The following is a 15828-nucleotide window of genomic DNA, read 5'->3' on the forward strand; positions in this document are numbered from 1 at the left end:
GATGACAGTCTCCATGGTCAGCTAAGGTTTGCCACTTTACCTTGTTATATTTTACTGCTTTCTCTTCCCCCATGCTTTCAGGAGCCTCATTTGGCCCTATTTGGCTTGATTCACACTTCATAGCCTAAAAAGATTTTCTCTATAAAATATTCATTAGGTCATGGGACAAAATTTTTCCTGATTGTTTAATTCTCTCTTTCAATACAACCAAGAGAAAACTCTCTTCTCTCCCTGGGAAATTTAATCATTTACCCTTCCTCTAAAGACAAGAAGCTCACAGCACATGCAGTAATTTTTTCAATTTATTACAGATTATTATAAAATCATCAAAAAAGCCCTGGACTGGGGCGCCTGGGTGGCTCAGTGGGTTAAAGCCTCTGCCTTCGGCTCAGGTCATGATCTCAGGGTCCTGGAATCGAGCCCCGCATCGGGCTCTCTGCTCAGCAGGGAGCCTGCTTCCTCCTCTCTCTCTCTGCCTGCCTCTCTGCCTACTTGTGATCTCTGTCTGTCAAATAAATAAATAAAAACATTTAAAAAAAAAAAAAAAAAAAAAAAAAGCCCTGGACTTGAAGATCTGCCAATGAATCCAAACAATGCCATGCATTAGAGTAATAGAGTTAACTCTCTGAGTTTGGATTTCTCCAACAGGAATTAACACAATATTTATCTCCAAAAGATATTGCGATGATAAATATCAGGCAAAACAGGTGACAACAACAGCCCAGTTCCTGACATTTAGTGGTTTTCCTAAAATGTTTGTTGAATCATAAGCAAATAATTCAATTAGTATGATAACTTGATTATTTTTTCTCAGCTAGATACGTGATTCTTTTGACAAAAACTGGTTGTTTTCAAAGCCCCAACCATATTGTAGGAGTTCATCAAACAAATAACAATCATTAACAAGGGTGCAAGACATACTACGGTAACAGAAGGCAGTAGGATCTCTGCAGAGTAAATTAAGTACATACTACTAACTACGCTTTACATATTGGCAGCATCATTAAAAAGAAACCCAGTAGTATTATTAACGCACAGATTTTACTTTGAAAATAGCCTAGAGCCTAATTTCCAAAGTGATTCCTTTGTTCTCTAATTTCATTCCTTGTTTTCTAATTTCATATCAGAAATAAAGACTGAAAATCTGTAGTAATCAAAAAGACTTACATAAAGGGTAACATATGTAGGTCACAGAAATCTGAAATCTGGGTGCACCTGAGTGGCTCTGTGAGCTAAGTAAGCGTCTGCCTTCAGCTCAGGTCATGATCCCACAGTCCTGGGATAGGGCCCAGCATCAGGCTCCCCACTTAGTGGGAACCCTGCTTCTCCCTCACCTTCTGTCTGCCTCTCTCCTACTTGTACTCTCTCTCTCTGTGTCAAACAAATAAAATCTTTAAAGAAATGTGAAATTTGATTTATAAAAATAACCTTTCTTAGCTCTTTCTCCTATACCCCATCATTTCCTTATTGATAACCCTTGACATAATACATTCTTGATGGATATGAGGGGCATAATCAGATTCCATTTTTTATGATAAACTGGCCACCAATTTCCTATACATTATTATTATATTATATGTATTTCTATATTTCTACTGCAACAGAAAAGTGACTACTTACAAGTAATGTGATCACAGAATTTATATTAGTAGATATACAGGTGTATTTTGATATTTCTGCAACATAGGAAAAACTAATTTCCAGAAGCTGACACCAACTTTACTTTTCATGGAAAAATACGGATGGAGATAATTCCTGAGTTCAATTCTGTTAAGTTATTAGAAAGGTCTGAAAATCATAGCTATTGAGAATATAGTGTTTAATGTAAGAACATTTAATGTAAGAATAACACATTTTTTGTGTGTGTTCACTTATGTAACAGAAGACTAAACAGTAGGCACATATGGACAAAATTGTAGGGCATTTTTCATTATTTCTATAAACTGTCTTCAAGGTAAATTATCATCTTCTAAAGAAATAAGCAATAAAACCACTGAAAATATTCAATATTCTCTAAAAGGACATACAGCAAGTTGAATACCTGCTTGGAGTCCAAGCTGAAGCTTCCAAACACAACTTCTGGCACTGGTAAAAGTGACCCAGAGACAGATGCTAAAGAAACCCAGAATGGGATGAGCTCTGAGGATACTCTCACAATACAGACCTTGTTACCTCATTACTAGGGATTTTCCAGCCACAGGCCTGGAAACCAAATTACTACTGATCACCTTCAAATATAAAAGTAATTGTTTATTTTCCTTCCCAAATATCTTGTTACCTTTTTTACTGTATACTATCTGCAGAGACATATCACTTACTTATCAAATAGCACAAAGAAGACTCTACTCGCTATTGATATCTGACTTTGACAGCTATTCAAAATACATGGTAACATTACTTTGGCTACAACTCACCATGAACAACTCCCTCCTCCTCTACCTTATTTAATTTTATAATACAGCTATATGTGGATCAACTTTCTTTCTTTGTAACCCATACTTTGTATCTCATTATTATATGTAACTTAATTCAGTTATTTGTTGTCTATATTTCCTCACTGTATTGTGCTTTTTAAATTTAGCACACATTTTCTTTTTTTCTATCAAACACTAGCAAAATATCCATAGGGAGGAATAAAATCATAGTTCACTTATATTCAAGAGAAATGAGTTGATGGATATGATTTATTGAAACTTATGCTGGGTTTGGATACAATTTTTATTACTTTTATTCACATAACATTTTAGCTTTATATTTTATTCACTATTACAAGCTTTATCATGAGAATTAATTTGGAACAATTTTCTGTTGCAATGAAAGGATGTGATAGTAAAATTGATGAATTGTGCTCTATGTCTGTTCAAATGTTTCAAAGAGCAATAGGACCCCATGTAAGGTCTTTCTTAGAAAATCAATATTATTTCTACTGATACCATGATTTTCAGCACATTAGACTTTTTTCTTCACTCCCTATATAATCTCAGGTTTCAGAAACCTGTTATATCTGCAATCTTCCATTCATACAACAAAATGTAGTCTGTTATAGAAAATCTTGGTCACATGCAACTAGAAAATTTGAAAGAGAGAAGTAAAAATCAGCTTTTGACAATAACACCACGAAGGTATTTTTTTCTATTTATTTCTATTTATTTTTTTGAAAGAGAGCACATGTGTGCACATGCCCTTGAGTGTGCAAAGTTGGGGGGGGGGAGAAGGAGAGAGAGAATCTTTAGCAGTCTCCACACTAGTGCAGAGCCCAATGTAAGGCTCAATCTCACAACACTGAAACCATGACCTGAGCCCAAATCAAGAGTCAGACAACTCAACTGAGTCATCCAGGCGTCCCAAGATATTTTCTCTTTTAAATATTTTTGATGTCATCTTTGTGTTTTAAATGCATATATTTGCAACCACCAATCTTTTTGAAATAAAAATGATTAGAAAATGAGCTAATTAACAAATACAAACAAGGGCCAACCTGTTGTTTAGAGTAGTAAAAACGACTTCAGCTGTCATCTAGACTTGAGACTCTCAAAATCACCAGATTTCCTGGAGAAAACTGTTCTTTTCTCCTCTCAATGAAAGGCACAGAACGATTAGATAAACTAGGAGTTAGTAAATATTCTCTGTATTATAAAGGCACAGACAGTAAACATTTAAGGATCTGTAGGTCCCATACATTGTCACATATTCTTGAGGTTTTTTTGTTTTATCTTTAAATATGTGATTTACCATTCTTGCTGACAACTGTATTAGAACAGGCATTGTGCCTGCTTTGTCCAGTAAGCAGTGTGTTGAAAAACACTGAGGACAGTGCTAAGGTAATTTGGGAGGCTGCTTCGTTCTCATTCCAGGCTGCCATACACTGGCATTGCATCAACTTTCAAGAAACCAGGTCTCTAAGACTAATCTTTTCTGTGCAGTTCTAATGGGGGCCTCATCTACAATTCCCAGGACCTCCTTTCTGAAACACTCTGAGCAGCAGTCAGTAAACTGTGGTCTTAAAATGTACTGAGCTTTGGAGTTGTACAAACCTGATCCAGATTCAAGCTGTGTAAAATCCTGGCACTGCAGCCTTGTTTAAGTTAAAGAGCAAGATGTTATATTTCCTCCCCAGTAAAATGGAAACACAAAATCAGTGCTACATAGATGAGCTTAAATGAGGTAACATTTGAGAAAGTGACTTCCTGGAGCCTAGAACACTATACTGGCTCAGATCTTCCCATGTTCTTTCTCACTCCCCCTGGCTGCTGCCCAGGAGCAGATACTGACATCTTACAAAGCCAGCGCCACAGAGCCTAGACCATTCCTTTCTCTCAACAGCAGGCCAGCCTGGCATTGCTCTTTTGGAATCCTTTCTTTCCACTTAATTCATTATCAGCAAACATTTATCAAGGCACAACTATTTGTTAAGACACCAAGTCAAAATGCCAGAGTACTGAACTAAGAAAATCTATCTATGAAAGTGTGTTCTAGAAGTTGCACACTCATCTGCCCTGGGACTACCTCTTCCATAGCCTAACTCCAGGAAAGCTTGGTATGACTATATAAATTTAGTAAGATAATATTAAAATTGCACTCAATATTTTATGTAAAGAGCTGACCATTTATGTCTTTGCAAGAAACAGTATTATACCATTACATTTATATAAGTCATTGAAGTTGTATTTAATTTCAATATTAAGTCTTTGATAAGGTTTTGTACCTTCTTAGATTATTCTCTTGGAGCATTGTTATCAAATGTTACATGGAAGGGCACACACTATGCAGATCAGTGGGATAGCTCCTAGATCTAAAAAACAATTAATTCTTCCAAAATTTAACTTCCCTTATTTTGTTATAAAACGTCCTTTCCACCACCGACTATTAGTTACCAAGCCTACAGGGGAAACTTTCATGCTGGAACACCCTGTGGCTAGTCCACAATAGTACTAATAATAGGTGCTAATGACTTGAAAAATATCAGATTTTCCTTCACAGTCATTATCCAAGACACAATGTGCTGCACAAGTCTATTCAGTTACGTGATATCTCTGTGTGCAAAATTCCTCATCATAGCTCTTTATTCATTACTATATAATCAATTAACTAACAATTCATTTAATGAGCCCTCAGCATTGCTGGGCCAGGAGTATTTAACCCTGACTCTGCAAATAAATCTCCCATGAGAATCTTTCAATATTATATAGATGCCAGGGCCTTGTGCCAGACTGAGACGGGGTAAAACTTTGTTGTAGGTTTTTTATTAAAACAACTGCAAGTAATTCTGGTATGTAGCTAGGATTGAGAACTCCTGTGCTCAGCTTTGCGGGGACAAAGAAGGGCAAATGAAAGAGGCTAATTAGGAATAGCCTAATAAATGCTATGACAGGTTATTAATTTATATTTTAATTTAATCCTCATCACTATTCTATCAAGGATTTCATTTCTCCTAGTATCAGAAATTATACTCCAAAAATGAAAGAGCTTTCAAGATGAAGTCAGACCTCCTACCCAAAAGCCCATGACATTTCTTTTAGATAAAGGAGCCACAGCCTAGCTGTGGCAGTGAAGCAGTCAGTGACCACCAGGATCCATGTGTCCTGACCATGCCCACATCTTGGAGGGATTTAGTGTGTCAGTTCCTATGTTGGCTCCACTCATCTACAGGTCCTTATGGCCAAGAAATTGAAGATTTAAGTCCACCAAAGGCTTAAGTAGACTATGCCTGAATAAACCTCAAATGATTCAAGAAAGTCTCATTCTCTAAATGAGGTTTCAAATGTATTCTCCTCCCCCAAACTTGGTATATTTAGAAGAAGGCTCAGAGCAACTTTGATTATAAAGGTCAAGTAAGATACCCTATGTAAAATTTCCAGCAAAGGGCTTGATGTGGGATAAGTACCCTAACAGGCATAGTCTTCCCTTTCTTGTCTCACTCTTCTTGGAGTAGGGCAATACTAAACACAAACAAAGCAACAAACAACAACAACAACAACAAACCCTGGACCCCGTGGTAAATGCCAGCCCACCTGGCTAGAACACCAATGCCTTACTTATTCCTACAGGCTGGCTTTCTTTTCTGTATGTCTGACCATCACCACAACCTCTGTCTTGAAACTCCTACTGCCATATCACAGGCCAGGATCGGCTTCCCCATGGATTAGTAACAACTATAATTGAGCCTCATTCGCCACTCACCCTTTGTAGGATGATTAAAATTTCTGGTCACTTATTTGCTAGGCTATCCTGTAGGATTAGCCCTAACCACACCTTTTTATTAATTACCCCTTCTCCTTGCTGAGTTACCACACACTTCAATTTGGGGGAATTTATGAATTATGAAGGGAAAATCCTGATTTGTTTATATTTCCTACCAAGGTCTTTCAGTGATCTAGAGAAAATGTCCTTTTCAGAGGGCACTGCCATGGACAAGGAAAGGAATTGTTACATAGCACTACTCAATGTCAAACACAGTCCTTGTGCATAATGTACAAGAAGATACACTGTAGGAAAACATTTCTGAAATCCCTTTTCCTCTTTAATTTCCTTCTATCCCTAGGTGATTCTCTTAGCAATATAGGCAGAATTCTAATTGTTTGTTTGTTTATTTATCTATTTTGGTGTTGAGTCACGTGAGTGCTTTATACAGGGCAAAACAGATAAAGGAGATTAAGAGGTACAAACTTCCAGTTAGGAAATAAATAAATCACAGGGATGCCAAGTACAGCAACAGAGTATTGTCAGTAGTATTGTGATAACTTTGTATGATGACAAATAGTAAGCACACCGATCACAGTGAGAATTTTGTAATGTCTATCAATGTGGAATCACTATGTTATGCACTTGAAACTAATGTAATATTGAACATCAATATACTTTCATTAAAAATTAATTAATTTATAAAATACCCAGAATTCTGGGGAAAAGATACAACAGAAAACAACCCTTGGTGTTTGCCTTTTTATAAGCTCTAGTTTCTGATAGGAAAGAAAGGAGTTCATGTATATGGACAAATCTGTAGTAAAATGTTTGATGAGTAAAAGTGAGTTTTCCCATTCCAGAGAACAGAAAAGACTTCACAAAGCGAGAAACAAAGATCACAGAACTGTCCTGACAAGGGTTTGGAGGGCTAGGATGACAGATTCAGACATGGAAGCACTGTGCTGTGGCAGGCAGTGGAGAGAGGGTCTGTGGTCCACCTCCCCCCACTCCAGGGAGCACATTCTGTAGCCAGGAGTATACCTGCACTACAAGTGATGTTAAAGGACGTCCTCTGAAGACAGAAGAAAAATGATACTAAATGAAAAAACAGATCTGCACAAAGGAATGAAGAACGTGAGAAGTGATATCTCATAGGTAACTATATAAAATTTTTACTTTGTAAAGAATATTTAAAATATAAAAATGAATAAGTAAATAAAATATAATTCACTGTTTATAAGCAAAAATGTAGTGTGGACTCCTAACATAAATAAAAGCAAAAGGTCAGGCAGGAAAAATATTAGTGTCTTATTATAAGGTCCTTGGAGTGAGACTGTAGTAAGTTAGATAAACATAAATACAGAAACAACTAAAATTTTAAAAAGAAGCAATAATCCAATAAAGGATAAAACTGGACCATAATACATATTTAATAAATGCAAAAAAGGGAGAGGAAGAAAGAAGGGAACAAAGAACACATGGAACAAATAAGGGAAAAAACCCTAAGCATACGAATAAATCACATTAAGTATAAGTAGTGTCTATACACCAATTAAAGCGGAGGGGGTGTCAGATTCAATAAAAACAGCAAGTCCCAACTACAGGTTGCCTACAAGAAATGTATTTCAAATACAAAGAAACAGAATAAAGAGGGTAGAAGTTGTACTAATGCTACTCAGAAGAAAGCTGGAGTGGCTGTCCTAATATCAAATAGACTCCAAAACAAAGAATATTACCATGGACAAAAACAAAACAAAAACTAAAAGAATCAACTGAAAAAGAGAGTGTAGCAATCCTCAATGTTTACAAGGACTTCAAAATACATAAAGAAAAACTGATAAAACTTCAAGGAGAAATGGACAAATCTAAAATTATAGTTGGATATTCCAATACCATTGCTCAATAGTTTACAGAATACACAGAAAATCAGAAGATAATGAGGAATATTATCAACCAAGTTGACTTAAATTGACATTTTTTGGACACTCCACAATAGAGAGCAGGATACATATTCTTTACAAGGATACAAAAATTTACCATGACAGTCTTTATTATGAGTCATAAACAAGATTCAGTAGAGTGAAATAATTCAAGTGATACAAAGAATGCACTCTGACCACAGTGGAATTAAACTATATATACCAGAAAAAGATCAGAAAAAGCTACAAGTATTCTGAAACTAAATAACAGACTTATAAAAAAATGTATAGGACAAAGACAAAATCAAAAGGTAAATTAGAATGCATTTTGAAATGAATAAAATTTAAAATATGCCATAAAATTTTGTGGAATGCCATTAAAGCCTTATTAAAGTATATATAATGATAAATGCTTATATTAGAAAAGTCTCAAATCAATGATCTTTGCTTTCACCTTCAGAAAATAAGAACAAATAAGAGCCAAAGTTAGTTGAAAAGCTGGAATAATGTTTAGAGAATAAATGAATAAAACTGAAAAAATAATAAAGAAAATTAATGATACCTATTAGAGAAAACCAACAAAATTGTTAAACCTCTAGCCAGTCTCCACTGTAAAAATTAAAAAAGAGAAAAAAAAATGACTTACCAATATCAGGAACGAGAGAATTAACCTCAATACAGTTTCCAGTAGTACTAAAAGCATAATGGGGGAAATTAAGAACATTTTTATTTTAATAAACTTGAGGACAAATGAAATAGACAAAATTACTTAAAATATCAACTAATAAAGCTCATTCATCAAGAAAGAGATTACCTGAAAAGCCTTATATCTATGGAAAAACTGAATTTTTAGATAAAAACTATCCTAGAGAGAAAACTTGAGAAAGAGGACTTCCACGGTGAATTCTACCATTTAAAGAAGAAACAATACCAATTCTACAAAACGTGTTGCAGTAAACTAAAAAGTAGAAACTACTTCCAAATAATTTTGAGACCAGGATACATTTTCTCTTAAAATGTAAACATGTACCTCCAAAGGTAAGACCATCTGGAGTTTTCTCACTCTATAAAGTCAGAAATTCATCTCCTAACGCTCTCTTTTAGCCCAGAATACCAAGATTTCAGCGAAATTCACTCAGAAAGACTCCACACTGAAAATACAGAAAAATATTTTATCTATACCCCATAATACATACAATAGAATACTACTCAGCAATAAACATGGATGATCTATTCATACATGCTACAGTATGGATAATCTCAAAGTAATTATACTGCATGAAAGAAACCAGACAAAAATAATATAAACTTTACAATTTTAGTTATATAAAATTCTACAAAATACAAATAACGCTTAGTGACAGAAGGAAAATCAATGATTACTCAGGGAAATGGAAGGTTGGGCTGAGATGTGCAAGGAAGATTTTCCTTGATGTGCAAGGAAGATTTTCACATTGATTCATACATTCACTGCTTGATTGTAATGATATTTCCTGGGGGTGTGTATGTGTAAAAATCTATCAAATTTTATACTCTACACATGTATAAATCAGTCCATGTCAATTATAAGTCAATTAAAAAAATACAAAGTAAAGACACACACACACACACACACACACACATAGATGCAAATACAGAGAACAAAGTTAGATTGTTGTTGTTTTTTTTTATGTGATCTGTGAAAACTAAGGTACAAAATAAAAATATTTCAGGCCTCTGCTTTTTTCTGACCTGAAGATTCTGTGAAAGATATTATCACATTTTTTTTTTCAAATTTTATTTATTTGTCAGAGAGAGAGAGGGAGAGAGAGCGAGCACAGGCAGACAGAATGGCAGGCAGAGGCAGAGGGAGAAGCAGGCTCCCTGACGAGCAAGGAGCCCGATGTGGGACTCGATCCCAGGACGCTGGGATCATGACCTGAGCCGAAGGCAGCTGCTTAACCAACTGAACCACCCAGGCGTCCCAGATATTATCACATTTTTAATGACTATAGGAGTTTATAAAAGACAGTCTCATGTCATCTCTTAATTATTTTTTAAATATTGTCTACTACCTCCCATTACTTTTGCTTTCTATTAATATATCTGTCATTTATATGACTGATTACATATCACTAATGATAATAGGGATCCTTCATGGGAGAATGTTGCCATCTTTAGGATATCCTACTTCACATCATGGTTCTCAGAATGTGAAAAGACAGGGACTGATTACGTTTAGTTTCATAAAATATTTTGAAATAAAATATGATATCCAGATTTGATGTAATATTTGAGACAAATTTCCTTCTCAAAGCATATATACCACTGTCCTTCCAAAAACTCTTAGAAGTAAGACTGCCATCCCTAAGAGCACCAATCTACCATTCACTTTTCTTTTCTAACCACCTAGTTGTCCTCTCTTTCCAGTATCCTTTACTAATGCCTCTTCATGCTCTTTTCTTTGACTTTTATTTTTTTTCTCTACTAATTTAAAATTAACCTTCAGCCTAACTTTCATTGCCTTTAACATCATCTCTCACTATGAGCTCCAGGAGATACATACTTTAATTCCTTCCGAATTCTGATCCTCTTTGCAAGTAACCTTTAGTATGTTCAGCACTAAGACAAGCAGGAAAACATGTGTCCCTCCTTCCCATATATTTTGTGAATAACGGCATTTTGGTTGATCACTTCTGTGACCTGGCTGCCAACATCTAAAGCTCTCCAAATGCCATGACTCATGCTCAGATGTTTTCATATTTTAAACACGTTCAGCTTTCCTATAAATACAATGACCTCTTTCTTTCCCTGTTAAAATTATGCATTAAATCTCTTACTCCTTTTTCATTTTTTTCACAGATCTACATCTACCATAATCTACTTTGCTCACATTTAGGCACCTTTCCAGTTTCCAATATTACATTACTGTTCTAGCCATATTATAACATTCTACATTATTATTTTATTTCATAACAAAATGTAGCCCTAGCAGGTTTCACAATATTATCATTTAATTTTTCTAACATTCTCTTTCTTGTTACAGGGAAAGCCTTTCTAGCATAATTCATAAGTCAATTTTCTATGAGGTACAAGAAATACTATCTCATCATAAGAATGTACGTAATTGCAAATATTGCCATTCTGTATTTTAAAAAACGGCATATAGCCATAAAATGAAATTGAGCTGGTTTCCAATTCTGAGGATACAACAAAATAACAAGACTGTTCCTAAGATATATTAAGTCCCCCCAAAAATCACTATTCTATGCAAATTGGCTCGTTTTGATTCTTTAAATCAGAAAGAGATCAAAGTTTCAGCAACTAACCAAAATGGTTTAACTATCTTCTTATTTTCCCTAAGTAAAATGACAAACAATATTTACTCTATTGAAGTGAGAGTCGTGAATGGTTATTTTTAGATCTCAAGCTGACAGATCATAAGTTGGTTGTTTACAGTGGGTGAATATAAATACAGAGAGTTTCTGCCTGCAGTTTAGAATAAATCAGTTGGATTTGATTATGTGAGAGCTACAGGGAAAAAAAAAAAAGAACTGTTCTTTAAAAAAGAACTGTTAGCCTTTTTATGTATCCTCTGGGCAGAAATTGTGGGCTCTTATTGGAATCCCGCCTTAATGTTCTTGACTCTCTCAGGACACTGAGAACCAATTTTCTTCCTATTCATTAACAGATGCGTATAATATTTGATAATATAATGACAAAGAAACGGTTTTCTTTTTACAAATATTTTAACAGGATCTGTCCTCCCTCTCTTCTGGAAAGAGTATATTAGTTTTCTATTGTTGCATAACAAATTATCACAAATTTAGCAGCTTAAAATAATACCCATTTATCATCTCACAGATCTGAGAGGTAGGTTCTTTGCTTAAGGTCTCACAAGCTGAAAACATTTTAGCCCGTATGGGCTTTTACCCAGAGGCTCTAAAGAAGAAGTCACTTCTAAGCTCATTCAGATTACTGACAGAATTCAGTTTCTTACAAGGGTAGAACTGTTTCCTTTCTGGTTATCAACCAGTGGCAACTCAGCTTCTAAAGATAACCCAAATTCCCTTGCCACATATCAGAGGAAACCTGCTGCTTTAAAAGATGCATGTGATGCAGATGACATGATCTTATACACTAACCCTAAAGATGCCACCAAAATCTGTTAGAAAGAATGAATTCAATAAAGTTGCAGAAAACAAAATCAACATAAAAAATTGTGTATCTACATACTAATAATAAACTATCAGAAAAAAAATTGAAAAATCCCATGTATTTTAGCATCAAAAAGAACAAGATATGTAGTAATAAATTTATTCAAGGAGGTGGAAGATTTATACACTGAAAACTATCAAACATGGATGAAAAAATTAAAGAAGATAAACTTAAAAAATTTTTAGAAAATAAAGAAGATAAAACTAATGCTCATGGATTTGAAGAATTAATGTTATTAAAATGTCTTTAATATCCAAAGCAATTCACAGATTCAGTGCAACCTGTAATAAAACTCAATGGCATTTTCCAAAGAAATACAAATAAATAAATAAATAAATAAATATGGAGTCACAAAAGACCTTGAATATCCGAAGAAGTCTGTCTCTCTCTCCATCTCTATTTCTTATCATATTTAATTATATGAAGGTATTTTACAGAATTATAAGGCTAAAACAAAAACAAAACAAACAAACTTAACCTTTTAAGTTGGCTTTCTGTTGATAAAACACCACAGAATAAGAAAGCAATAAATACTGATATATGAATATATGAAGAAATGTCCTAACCAACAGAGATACAGAGTGTAAGATGACAGGAACATGGCAGTTCTTTACAATTTACACAGCAATCCTGTGTACATTATTTCATTTGACTCTTACCACCATCTAAGAAGTTATTATTATTTCCCCATTTAAGGTTTAGATTATATGTGGCTTCAATTAAAAAATATTCTAAGTGCAGTAGGTAAATAACTATTTTAGCATCCTGCTATTATAACCCTAATAATAAATCCCAGCTACTAGTAAAAGAAAGTAATTGTAAAATAATATTTTTGAAACTAGCATTAAATTGTAATAATATCATTAGAGCTCTCTAAACTTGTGATTTTCAAAAGGCAGTAATATGGTGGCTTCTTCCTACTGATGTGTTTCATTACATTTTTGGCATTATAATTTGGAAGTATGCTATCTAAAATGTGAATGCAAGTTCACACTGAGAGAATAAATTATAACAGAGTGAGAGGGGAAAAAACAACACACAGGGGTCAATGACCAAAACAGGTTAAGAATCACATCACTATAGGTAAATCAAATAAAACAGAGAAAAATCACAGCTATAACATGTCTAGAAGCTCTACTCATAGAGGCACCTGGGTAGCTCAGTAGGTTAAACATCCAACTATTGATTTCAGCTCAGGTTATGGCCTCAGGGTTCTGGGGGGAGCCCCATGAATGGCTCCACGCTCAGTGGGGAGTCTGCCTGAGTATTCTCTCTCTCCCTCTCCCTCTGCTACTCCCCGCAACTTGCTCATACTCTCTCTCTCTAAAACAAATAAATAAATCTTAAAAAAAAAAAAAGTTATACTCATAGTAGACTACTCTAAGTACTATAGGAGTTCTACTCATAGTAGACTACTTTGAGTACCATAACTACTATAAGATGTTTTGTTTGTTTAAGAATGAGATTATTCAATTCTGGGGGGAAAAGCCAGACTTTTATAGTACCATTACTGTCTTAAAAATTTAGAGAATTTAATTTTTTATTATCATTACTTTCTTTAGAATCAACTGAAATTTTACTAGATCTAATAAAAGACCACAGAAAGTACCTAAAAATAAATAAGGAAAAATAGATTTCAATGAATTCTTATGGCCACAGTAGAGTTACCAAAGTCAAATTTACCTTCCCACCCAAAACAATCAAGACACGTGATATAAGGCAATGAACAGTAATCTTTGAGAGATGAAGAACTAATACAGAATACACACGTTTTTCCTTTCATATCTGAGATCTTTTCCCAGAGGGGATTCTGGTCCTCCTAAAAATGTAAGATAGAGAGTTTCTCTTTTCTTGGCTTTATGTTTTTTTTCTTGCATTTAGACATGTAAATCTAATAATTATTTCCCAGACATCTCACAAATTTTAATGCTTTTAAGTTCCTTTTCCATAAGAGGAAGAATTATCACATAAAATTAGAGCAGTTAACATTTATTTATAGGCTTTTATTCCTCAAATGTCAAATGGGACATACAGGCATCCTGGAATTGATTAAAATTAATGATAGTATATTAGTAGATTGTTTTAGTCCTAGCCATAAATTTACACTTTATTTTGCTGTGTTTACAATCTTGCCCAGTATCCATCCCTCCACTACTATAAAACCCCATTTCAGGAGACCCTTTGAATAAAGTCTGCCTTGAAGTTTAATAGGGGTCTTATTATATATATATATATTATATATGTAATATATGTAATATATATGTATATATATGTAATATATAATACATATGAGACATACAATTTATATACATGAATATTGTTCCTCAAAGTGAAGCTATTACTATAATTTAAAAATTGCTTTCATTGGGAATTCAGTGGAACAAATTTAGGTTAATTAATAACTATATTATCAATACTAAAACTAATTTTTTCTTAAATGTGTATTGTTTCATGACTAAAAATCTTAAAAGATTTTTAAAATCTTAAAAATCTTAAAATCTCAAAAATCTTTAAAGACAGCATCACATCTTCAAATGAAAACACTCAAATAATGTCAGAACTCTTATAATCCCTTAATGAGATTCTAATGAGAAATACCATTCTTTATAATAAAGTAATGATAAATGCTAAAAGGTGAATAGTGTAAACCTTTATTTTTGCTAAAAAAAATTGTTATTCTTAAATTATTTTAAATATAACAAAATTCTGTTCCTTTTATATAGATTTTTTTCTCGCCTCAGGAATTAAATATGAAAAAATATAAGAACACTTAAATAAATTGGATTCTTCCCATGTTTGAATTTTTTTTAATTTAATTTAATTTTATTTTTTATAAACATATATTTTAATCCCCAGGGATACAGGTCTGTGAATCACCAGGTTTACACACTTCACAGCACTCACCATAGCACATATCCTCTCCAATGTCCATAACCCCACCTCCCCTCTCCCAACTTCCCTCCCCGCAACAACCCTCAGTTTTTGTGAGATTAAGAGTCACTTATGGTTTGTCTCCCTCCCAATCCCATCTTGTTTCATTTACTCTTCTCCTACCCTCCTAACCAATTACATTGCATCTCCTCTCCCTCATATCAGGGAGATCATATGATAGTTGTCTTTCTCCGATTGACTTATTTCGCTAAGCATGATACCCTCTAGTTCCATCCATGTCGTCGCAAATGGCAAGATTTCATTTCTTTTGATAGCTGCGTAGTATTCCATTGTGTATATATACCACTTCTTCTTTATCCATTCATCTGTAGATGGACATCTAGGTTCTTTCCATAGTTTGGCTATTGTAGATATTGCTGCTATAAACATTCGGGTGCACGTGCCCCTTCGGATCACTACGTTTGTATCTTTAGGGTAAATACCCTGTAGTGCAATTGCTGGGTCATAGGGTAGTTCTATTTTCAACATTTTGAGGAACCTGCATGCTGTTTTCCAGAGTGCTTGCACCAGCTTGCATTCCCACCAGCAGCGTAGGAGGGTTCTCCTTTCTCCGCATCCTCGCCAGCATCTGTCATTT

Source organism: Enhydra lutris, unplaced genomic scaffold, assembly GCF_002288905.1.
Source record: "Enhydra lutris kenyoni isolate GAN:26980312 unplaced genomic scaffold, ASM228890v2 scaffoldscaffold27, whole genome shotgun sequence".
Lineage (NCBI taxonomy): Eukaryota > Metazoa > Chordata > Mammalia > Carnivora > Mustelidae > Enhydra > Enhydra lutris.